Raw genomic sequence first — 12,322 nt, 5'->3', positions numbered from 1 at the left:
TGAGGCCAATAACTTTTCATACTTTGGTGTGCAGAGTAGTGTAAGGTTTCGAACCACGTCAGTCTATTTTTGTCATCTCAATGTTTTTAATGAAATGAAATGGAAGTTTTTTAAGATCTTATCCCACTTATTCTTTTGCCTGGAGGTTGAAACCTTTTGTGTATACCTTGGAGTTTGCCTACTGGCTCGACCCAGACTTCCGTACACCGGCAATTTCAACAGCCATTAAAAGCAGTTCAGCCGAGACCACTTTTTACTCTTTTGTATAATCTTTTTTCAATATTGAATGTATTTTATTTTATTATTCAGTGACCACTTTGTTACAGCTTGTCCTTGTGCATCTCTAGAGCCTGCAACTCCTTTTAAGATCTATTCACAAAGGGTCAAGGAAACTGTCAGGAACCTGGCTGCTTGCTGACTGGGTCTGACTTAGGTTCAGGAAGGGGACCTTTTGGATCTCGCTCGACCGTGCTCTGACAGCTCTCCATCCTCCAAGACACCTTAGATTACAGTTACAAATTAAGCAATCAATATAGGTAACGTCTCCTCAGAGTTATGGAATCGTTAGAACACAAGAAGGCTCTTAGTAAATGGATTAATATCAAAAGGACAGTGCTTACAATTAACAAGGGTTATAACACAAAAAGGGTGACACATTAAACACATATAAACATAGAATGCAAAAAATAACTGTTTGGTAAAATAAAAAAGGATAAAGAAATTAGAACTTAATGCATTACGTGATGTTGTAGGTCTGGTGCTTGGGGAAGCAGAAAGGCTTGATGAAACGGAAGAAATGGAGATGGAGACTTTTATCTAAATAGATTCCAAGATTCCCTGACCAGCCCCCTGCTTGTGATGACACCAGTGGACAACTGCCTAGTCACGCAGCAGATGCTATTGAAAGGTACAATATAACAGATCTTTTTTTCTGTAAAATCTATTTTTTATACAAAAACACTTTGGCAGTGTATGTACTATGCTCTGTGGGGACTGGGGGAGTGCTAAAAATGGGTCTCCTGGTGACAGGTTCCCTTTAAAGATGTCACACTATTGGCGCTTCCTCCAAGTCCTTTCTTGCCACTACCTACTATCAGTATCTTTCTTGGCTGAAACCTTGTCCTGTGGACATCCTATACACTTGGTTGCAAGTCCAGCTTTTTTCTCATAATGCCCCCCACGCACACATACTATGCAAGATGATTTTAGTGGTAATAGTTTAGGGGTTATTTCATTGCTCCCTGTTATAATGAAGCCCCCTCTTTGCAGTTGACATAGTTTCTGTAGAAGTCTACCTGTAGTTATATGGGGACATTGGTGAAACTGAATTATGGATTATGCCACATTTTCCTTTGACTTCAAATGGGGACTTGCACCTGTGAACTTTAGTGAGTAGGCCATAACCTATGGTTGAACTAGTGAAAGGATGTAGAAAGGATCTTCTCCCCCTCCATTAATTTTATGAGTGGGTCCGGGTGATCACTGCTTGTGTTATATTGCCCTGGCCTGGGCCTGTGTAAGAATAGCAGAGACATCATTAGAGTCTTTCTATCTCATGATTTAGATCTTATCACCACAGAAACTATTAGACGTTGGTGCAAGATTGGACAAATCTTGAATGGGAGCAATGTTTTAGTTATGGCCAAATAAATAAAAGAAATATAATTGTCCCAACCATTTGTATACTTATAGACCAAAAACCCGCTCATGGACGTGAGATAATTGTGGTAGCCCATAAATGATAATTTAGCTACAACTTTATTAGCTGTTGTTATCAATAATAACAGCAGCTGCATTCAATAAAAAAGAAACCCATTTGTGTCATGACAACTCATTGGAAGAACATGATACCCACTTTTTATGGTCCCAAAGGTCTAATCCAGGAAGGAATTTGAATTATATGGGATGTGAGAGGAGGATAGGGTGAGGTTACACACATACTTCAATAATGTTGGCAGTAGTACAATCAATACAATAAACGTGCTAAAAATGACTTTTATACGCTCTGCTTAGTTTTTAAGTCACTTCATCTTTTTTCTTTCTTTTTTTCCGCTTTGTTGAATGTCTGGCTGTTACATAGAATCAGTTACTTAAGAATTGGATAGTTGTATCTAAAGCTTATGTGTATAGATAATGTATGCTGAGCCAGATAAACATTACTATGATAAGAAGGATATTAGATTACATACAGTTATGGATGAAATGGTGTATACTGCAGCAGGAGAATATTGTTATAGCTGTGTAGAATTACAGTCCTGATGGCTTCCATTTAGAAAAATGGATTTCCTGCAGAAATCATTTTAGTATTAATTACATTAGTTATAGGGGGTTGGCTGCTAATAAAAAATTTACTCAGGTAATAAAAGAACCCTAATAGGGTCACTCATATTTACTTACCCTCAATTTCTTTGCTCAGGTCACCAGGTGACCTGTTTTAATCAGAATTTGGGACATATGGGGGCTTATTTACTAAGGGTCTGTGGACGCACTTTTGTCGGATTTTTCAACGTTTTTGGGATTTGCGCCGCTGTGACAGGTATTTAACTGGGGATTGTGTCGCACAATATCGGACTGTGGTACGGCTGCGCCGGCTTTCATGCAACAGAAATGGGCGGGCGGTCGTCGGATGATCCGACTGATTCGGACTGAGCGCAGGATTTAACATTCAAATTGTGTCACAAGACAATGCACTTACATGCACCAGGAAGAAGAAGGTGAACTCCAGCAGACCTGAACGGGGAAGCGAAACATGCAGGATATCAGGCGCACGTTATTAGTGAATTGCGGCAGAGTGCATTCCGGTTGGATAATGCACCTTCAGGGAACGCGTCAGGACGGGTAAGTAAAAGTGCCCCATGATGTCCCAAGCACAGAACCCTGCGGTACACAACTTATAACTGGTGACCATTCCGGGTAGGAATCATTGACCACAACTCTCTGGATACGATCCTTCAGCCAGTTCTCAATCCAATTGCAAATGATTCCTTCCACACCAATACAACTTAGTTTTCCCATCAGGCGTCTATGAGGGACAGTGTCAAATGCCTTTGCAAAGTCCAAGAACACAATATGCACAGCAGCTCCTACATGCAGGCATCTGCTCACTTCTTCATAGAAGTTAGTCTGACCACTTCTATTCTTAGTAAACCCATGCTGGCTGTCACTTATTATATCATGTGATGTCACATACTCCTGTATATAGTCTTTTAATAACCCTTCCAGTATTTTCCCCACAATGGAAGTTAAGCTTACAGGCCTGTAATTGCCTGGCAAAGTTCTAGATAGGGGGTTGGCTACCAATAAAAAATATTACTCAGGTAATAACAGAACCCTGATAGAGTCACTCATATTTACTTACCCTCAATTTCTTCTCTCAGGTCACCAGGTGACCTGTTTTAATCAGAATTTGGGACATATGGGGGCTTATTTAGTAAGTGTCTGCAGACTCACTTTTGCCAGATTTTTCAACGTTTTTGGGATTTGCATCGCTGTGACAGGTATTTAACTTGCATGAATAGGTATAGCCCAAAGAGAGTTGCTCCAACCAGAGTCATTGGGTGAAATGTGTCAATCTGTCTACACCAGAAAATTGAAGTAATTTGCAACTGAAATGTTATGCTCCACATTGAAGGTTTAAGGCCACTTTTAAGCTTTCTTTAGAAAAAGGAGCATGTCCTCAGTCCAAGGGGGCAGGGCTGCGGCAGAAAGTAGCCTGTGTGTCAATATTCATTATTGTGGGGCAGCAAACTTACAGTACAACTCGCCTAAAAGTCGCAAAAATAAGCAAAAAAAGATATACATAAGTAAAAAGTCGCACAGAACATCTGGAAAACAAAGATATGCAAGGCACTGCACAAAGTGCAGAAAGAGATATACTTGAAAAACAACAGCAAAAGTCACAAAATTTGACTAGCAGAAATAAAGATACATGTCCCCCATAGACACTGACCTGATTGCCTTCAATTAACATAATTACATAGTTTCATAGTTTATATGGTTGAAATCTAGACTGTATTACACTAAACAGCTAGGTGCCATCTGCAAAAAAAAACACACAGTGCTATTAATTCCTACCTCTACATAATTAATAAATATATTAAATAGTATTGGGCCAAGCACAGAACCCTGAGGTACACCACTTATAACTGGTGACCATTCCGAGTAGGAATCATTGACCACAACTCTCTGGATACGATTCTTCAGCTAGTTTTCAATCCAATTGCAAATGATTTCTGCAAAACCAATATAACTTATTTTTCCCATCAGCCATCTCTGAGGGGCAGTGTCAAATGCCTTTCCAAAGTCCAAGAACACAATGGGGCTCATTTACTAATGGTGCCCGGACTGCACAAATGTCAAATATTCCGACGATTACCATTTTGCGCCGCATTTAAAAGGGGATTGTGACACGCACAATCAGATTTTGGCGCATCCCGTCGGCTTTCATGCAACAGAAATCGGGGGGCAGGCCGTCAGACGATCCGATGGATTTGAACTGAGCACGAGATTTAACATTTAAATTGTGTCGCAAGACAATGCACTTACATTCACCAGGAAGAAAAAGGTGAACTCCGGCGGACCTGAGCAGGATATCGGGCACACAATCTTGGTGAGTTGCGGCGGACTTCATCTTCGTCGGACCATCCAGATCGGTTATCGCGACAGGACCGAGTAAGTAAATGTGCCCCAATATCCACAGCAGCTCCTCTATCCAGGCATCTGCTCACCTCTTTATAGAAGCAGATCAGGTTAGTCTGACAACTTCTTTTCTTAGTAAACCCATGCTGGCTGTCACTTATTATACTATTTGATGTCACATACTCCAGTATATAGTCTTTTACTAACCATTCCAAGGTTTTTCCCACAATGGAAGTTAAGCTTACAGGCCTGTGATTGCCTGGTGAAGTTCTAGAGCCCTTTTAAAAATTTAAACCACATTTACCTTACGCCAGACACTTGGCACCATACAAGACATTAGGGAATCTCTGAAGATTTTACACAGCGGCACAGCAATAACAGAACTGAGTTCTTTAAGAGTGTTTAAGCATTTAGCCCCTGAGGGTTAAAATAACCTGGGGGGCTTGATATATTAGTTAAAAAAATGTTAATATTCTAAAAATTGCAAAAATAACCCCCTTGAATACATGAAAAAGTACATAAATAAATTAATAAAATCATAAATATTAGGTATCCCCATTTCCAAAAATGTTTTGAATAAACACTTTCTCACCATTTTGCCCCCAATAAAAATTTGGTGATCAAAAGGTCATGCAGTCACCAAAATGGCAAGAACTAAAATTTAAGTTTTTCCAGTAGACATAAACCTAACAGAGTGGGCTAAAGTATGAAAAAGTTACAGTCAGAAAATAACGAAACAGAGAAATATTTTTTTGCATAGTATTTTTACATTTTTAATGGCATTAAGACATAACAAACCAATATAAATTTGCTTTCTCCGTACATGCATTGACCCAAAGAACAACAGGGAGGTCTCTTTTGGATCACACAAAGAAAGCAGTATAAAACAAAGCACAGAAGAAAATGGTGCAATAGTGATTTTTGAAATGATAAATGGCTCAATTCGAATTCAATTTGTTGCACAGAAAACCTTCATATGTCTCTGTAAACTGATAAATAAAAAATTTATGGTTTTTGGAAGGGGGAAAGTGAAAAATGGAATAGCAAAAATTTCCTCTGACGAATTACTTCCTGTGCAAGTTGATTGTGTGAATCTACTCGAAGATAATAAACTTATGGGCCTGTAGTAGGTAGTGGAAAAAAATAGAGTGAGCCTATGTATGTTGTCATTTGATCTCCAGAGGGTTCACACATATTTGTATTTTACAATTGCCCTAAATGAACCATTTAATGATAAAAGAAGGGATGGATGCATGTAAAAGGTTTCTATAAAATTTGGTGCACTGTACATCTAAATTTTTCCAGATTACAAATGATGATTCTGCTAAAAAAAGATCAAAAAGATTTCACGATTGGAGCCATTTCAAAAAACTACTGCAGAATCTCCAGCTCTTGTTGGCAGAAGTTACCCATAAAATGAACCAATAACTTTCCTGTTGCGTTTCATTTCAATACATTGCCAAGCAGATTAAGTGTATGGCTCTGCACCATGATAGCACATATTAAATATAGATCAAGCATGGCCATATTTAACCTTTTATGATTCTGTGAAGCAAAGACAAAAACTGTGTAAAGTACTTCAATAACAATAGTTTTGTAGGGATCGAAGAACATATCTGTGTTAGGTTGAAGTATAAAATTGCTGGAGAATTACTTTCTTATAGTTAAATCTTCGGCAATGTACGCAACTACAGTATATATATGTGGCATGTGCTTATTATATTGCTTGTAAGCTTTTAGCAAGTCATACATTTTATCCATGGTTAAACAGGTTTTCCAGTAAAATTTTTTGCAAGTTTTTACAGCTAAAACAGCTAAAATACACAAGTTTAGTTTTATACTCTACACATTGATTATACAATGCATTCTAAATGTTTGATTCTTACTCCAGTCTAGTCGTAGTATGCAGGTATAGTCTCTCTTTGTTTTTACTGAATGAATTGAAGAAAGCTGAAAAATTTACTTTTAAATGGTCCTGTTTATAATTGAAACAAAAATTCATCAAAAACTCAATGGCGCTTATCTACTAAGGGTCAGCGGCCGCACTTTAGTTGGATTTCCCAACGTTTTAGGGTTTTCCACAGCTGTGACAGGTATTTAACAAGGGTTTGTGTCCCACTAGATCAGATTTTGGTGGTGGCTTTCATGCGACAGAAATCGGGGGCGTGATTCGGACCAAGCACCAGGATTTAACTTTCAAGTTTTGATGCAAGATCAAGCACTTACATGCACCAGGAAGAAGAAGGTGAACTCTGGCGGGTTTGAGCAAGGAAAGCGACACATGCAGGAAATCGGGTGTACAATCTTAGTGAATCGTGGCACAGTGCATTATTGTAAAATATTACACTTTAGGTGCACTCCTCCAGACAGTTAAGTAAATGTTCCACAATTTGTGTGTACTGTATTTCCCAAAACCCTATATTACGGAGATTGAACTTCCCTTCACACCTATCTCAACTGAGGGCACTCAACATTGCTCGCTGACTGATGTAATGCTGGACTTCTATTATCCTTGGCACCATAAGGAGTAGTCAAATAGGATAAATGGATTCTGGGTAATTTTTATTTTTTTTTATTTTAATTGAGAGTTATGTTTTAGCTTTTCTTCAATCCATGCAGAAAAAATAATTTGACTTGTTTTCAGTGAAGTTTTACATTCTCTCTTGTATCCGAGAGAATTTTCTATGTGAGCATGGGTAGGGTAGGGGGGCAGCTGATGGGTAAGTGTAATGGCTAAGGGTTAATTTACCCATTAAAATACCCTATATTAATAATTTACACAAGTAAATTACTAAATAGGGGAAACCCTACATTCTCATGATAGCAATTCAATACAATATTTTAACATTCTAACGAAAAAACCTCCAGTCTGCAAGTCCTATCATAACCTATGTAAAGCCATATACAGACAAACACTTCATACACTTATTGTCTAGTGAAATCACTATTTTTTTAGTCACCGATCTAAAGAATGGAAGAAGGGAAAGGGAGTCCCAAAACATGTTTTCAATCTTTTGATTAAGAGGAAGGGAAAATACAACATTGGTACTTTCCAATCTACTCTAATAGAGAAAATGTTAATGATGATCGGGCTGGATGTATTCCTGCGAAATTCAGTCTGTTTTAGTTGTTTTTAAATTTAAAAAATGGTTTGCACAAGACACCAGCCACTTCATGGTAAGGCAGAAGGTAAGAAAGAAATACACTTACAGTATGTTTTCATAAACTAACCAGGATGAGGATGTCTTGAAGTATCGTACGATAAACCCCTGCAGAACCTTGGACAGCAGCTTGTATGTAGCTCATAAGAACCTCAGCTGTTACCAATTTATTTGCTTGCTAAAGTTTACAACCAAGAACGCCAAAAGGATTGGCATCTAACTCCCTAGTCTGACAGGATCACTAGCAGCCACTCAAGTATGAACACTGCCTGATACTGTGAGTCATTCTTGTAGCTGCTTACTGTTCCAGATCTGATCTAAATCCAGCTCTTTAGTCATGTTTTATTTTATCTGTAGTTTTCCAGACGGGTTCCTCTTTATTTCTGCAGATTAGTTTTATGTCTTTTCTAGATTTGCTTTTCTACCTGTATATCCTTCTTAATATTTAGCACTTGGCTACGATTATTTGTTTGCTCTTTGCTGAGTCTAAAAATTGCATCGCTAATCTCCCTGTTTTAGAGGGTCCAAATGTTCTGAATCTGAAGCCAAAATAGAGTATATTTATATCAGATGGTGCTTGAAGAAATTAATTTTGATTTTTTTATTATTAAAATGATTTAAATAAGTTTGGAATAAAAAGTTGGAAAGTTGCATCTGTGTATAAATAAATCAATGCTGAATCCCTCAGTCATTTACGAGAAGATGATGGCCTGAAAGCTGTTATTATTCATAGTGTTGTATTTAGGACTAAAATGTTATTTCATAAATTATTTAATAATAAAAGTGTAAAGCTGGTTCTGCATGAGCATGAGACAAATAGGTCTCAACTAAAACTAAAAAGTCTCAAATAGTAGAAGAAACCAAAGAGTGACATATTGGAAGAAGGACACACGGAAGCAAGAGAATCGGGAGCTCCGTTCAGAACTTATTTTCTATGTTTTACAATTTGGGTTTACTGGATCAACCCTTGACTGTTTGTAGCTCCATGAGAGAGGTGTGCAGCACATAGCTGTTATTGCTGTATTTTGTATTTTGTAATGCAGATACCCTTCATACCAAGTCCTCCTTCAGAGAAGAAGCCACCACCCAGAACTTCACACATACTTCTATAGAGGATAATTTAAGAAGCATAGCCTGTTTTCAAAATTCAATCTGATTCTTCTGAAGGGTATTCACACTTTCAAAACTTTAAAATGCGCATATGAAATATCACATCAGCTGGGAAAATAAAACCCAGGGACGGGGGTTTATGGCTGACATTATTTTATATCTGATATGTGCATTTAAATGTTTTAAAAGTGTGAGTACACTACAATAAAATCGGATTTCATTTCGAAAACAGGCTATGCTATGTTTCTTAAATTATCCTATGTAGAAGTACGGAATTAAAAGTATGTCTAAAACATTGTAGGAGTTTAACGGTGTGAAATTCTGAATGGTCGCTCATTAATGGATCAACTGGTAAATGGCAAAAAAGTTCATAAAACTTTATCAATAAATTATAGTCATCATAAATGGTGTCAATCTTATCCCACAAAAAAACCCCAAACCTTTAAAAAAAAGTTTAATAAAAACAAAATATCAAAAATCAGCAGATTCTTTATGACAGAAAGGCTAGGGTAAAGGTAGTGTAAGCGGTGTGGTGTAGGATTTAGTGTATCTGTATAGGAAAGATTGAATTTTCGCCACCTTTTCTTCTGAAAAATAAATGAATGCAATACCTGTCAGTCAAATTTCTTAACATACCTCTTGATAAATACATTGTTGGAAATACTTTCGAAAATGATTTAAGCTTATGGAAAGAATACACAGATTATGTAAAAAGTAGGAATTAAATTATGCTCCTCAAACAACAGTCAGCATGGAATCCTGAGAGGGTGTTGTATTACACAGAGGAATGTAGTAACTGCTTTTTTTTTAGCAAAAATATAGTATAAAAACAAAACAGGAAAAGATTCCACTGGTTGATTCCTCTAATGCCTTCTCACCTCCTGGTTAGTAGTTACTGATGGATGTTTCAATATTTGCGCTTAGAGAAAAGGGAGATATTTGTCAATTAGCTGTACTCAGGTCACGTCAGTTTTGCAGAACCCAAAATCTCTGTTCATGTTTTGAGCTTCTGGATTAAATCTTAGAAATGAAAAGGAAATCTTAATTATATTATATTAAAATTATATAAAAATATATTAAAAATAATTATATTAAAAACAAATAACAAATAATGACCTGGACACCACAAGTAACACCCATGATTGGTGCTGAAACTGATCATGGGTGTTTACTCTTTAAAGGCTGCATGCTAAATCGCTGGCAGCATTTAAATCAATGTAGCGCATGTTCTCTGGCAATGGTTCTGGTGGCACTTCCATATATGGGAGATCGCCGCCTGGTGGCACCCAACATCACCTACAAATGGTGGTGCAGATCCGCTTCAATGATTTAAAAAGTTAACGTCTGTGATCTGTGCCAGCACCAATAGGGGGCATTCCCGGCAGGTGGGTTAAGCCACGTCTAGATCTGAAGTTCTGATGAAGTTTAGGATTAGGTCCAGGAGACTAGAATAAGTGAAGTTTGGCAAGCACCTGAACTTTGAGGTTTAAACAGATGAAATAGAATGAATCCTCCCCCTCTTGCCTGTCTTCCTTTAAAATCTGACTTTATTCTTCACATAACAAGGATAAAATCGGAGAAAGGAGAAAATACGGCAGAAGGTGATTGAGATTTTATCCTTGTTAAGTGAAGAATAAAGTCAGATTTTAAAGGAAAACCTGCTAGTGGTTGATGAATTTTTCTATTTCTTCTGGTTGAACTGCGCTGCTACGGTGAGCCTCTATGTTATGCATGTCTTGATTGTAGACGGTGTGGACTTTTGTTTTTCTAAACTTTGTGGTTTGGGTCCACTCAACAATAGTCATAACTCTTTAGTTATATAAATGTTAAATAAATAGCCCCATATTTTCATCAGTTTTTTTTTTTCAAATGAATAATGCAACTGACTCCGAGCAGATTATAACATATCTTGTCAGAAAAAAGTGCTTCCTTCTCCAATTACTTTGTCTCTTTACTTCTTGCCTAATATTCTGCTTTCTATTGTGGAAGTTAGATACATTGGGGAACATTTACTAAGGGTCCGCAGCCGCGAATCCGTCGGGTTTTTCCCGAATATTTCCGTTTTGCGCTGTATTTCACGGGATTGTGGCGCACGCAATCGATTTTTGTCGCAATCGCACCGACTTTCACGCGACAGAAATCGGGGGGCGTGGCCACCGGACAAGGATTCATAAAAACCGCGGAATTTAAAAAGCCATTTGTGTCGCAAGATCAAGCACTCACATACACCAGAAAAAAGCAAGTGAACTCCGGCGGACCTCGGCGCAGCAGCAACACGTGGTGAATATCGGCGCACGGACCTTAGTGAATCCTGGCCGGAACCGAATCCAGTGCAGAGAACGCGCCGCTGTATCGGGAATGGACCGGGTAAGTAAATCTGCCCCATTGTGTCTTATTACAAACTGTGGTAGCCAATGAGGAAGAGAGCCAGGGGAGGGGAAAATCTAGTGTATTATTTTCTCACACTTGCAGAAACTGTGGCTAGAATCTTCCTAGCTAAAGGCGGGTAATTGATAAATGACTTATAGCTAGAGATTTTTCAAAAATTCGATTAGCTGAGTTCGCCAAATTTTCTGACAAAATTTGATTTGACCCAAATCAAATCATGACGAATCATGTTAAAAAACAGGTATTTTCTTGCTGCAGTGAGCCTATAGGGTGTTGTAGAATGTTGTCCCATGGTCAAATATACATAGGTCATAGATCATGGTTTATGACATACACATGACAGCCGCAGCTCTTAGAATTGCTTCACTCTTCGATTCCATGGACACTTACAGGGCACTACTTGACCATATAAGTGAAGCGGGAACGCAGCCTGACAAGGTAACCTCTGTGCCAGCTCGAAAGGACTGAGCTGAGGGCCAAGATCCCACTGTAACATAAAAGAGTGCACTCTTTTTACACAGACATCAGATGATTCCATAGATTAAGACAGAACCTGTTCTGTTAAACGCTGATACATGTAGAAACCTCCCCCCCAAAAGAGTGGAGAGGGTGTCGGCAGTAATTTTGCATTGATGTCACCGATCATTTTGCCCTTCTTTTCATCCGTCAGTGTCCTCTTTCAATCGGTCAATAATCCATCAGTATTGCTAAAGCCAAAATCAAACAGGAGTTGATCCAAAATAGAGATGACCAGTAAATGGGATATTTGTATGCCCTCTGTGTTCTGAATACACTCCTGAAGCTTTACATTCCTGCTGAGGGATGAAATGAAGGGGAAAACCAAACATAGTGGTAGCGTCATAGAGTGGTGGAATGTGAAAACAGCATTATGGAAATCACAGGGTGTTCCAGGGAGACAGCAGTCAGTTGGCAAAAGCATGAGTAGGCCACAGAGTGGCACAATGACAATTTAAGGAGGTGGCAGCAACAACATAGACCACAGAGTGGCAGAATGACAGAGTGTG

The sequence above is a fragment of the Engystomops pustulosus genome, chromosome 1 (genome assembly GCF_040894005.1).
Source record: "Engystomops pustulosus chromosome 1, aEngPut4.maternal, whole genome shotgun sequence".
Taxonomy (NCBI): Eukaryota; Metazoa; Chordata; class Amphibia; order Anura; family Leptodactylidae; genus Engystomops; species Engystomops pustulosus.
Note: the sequence above shows the minus strand (reverse complement) of the source record.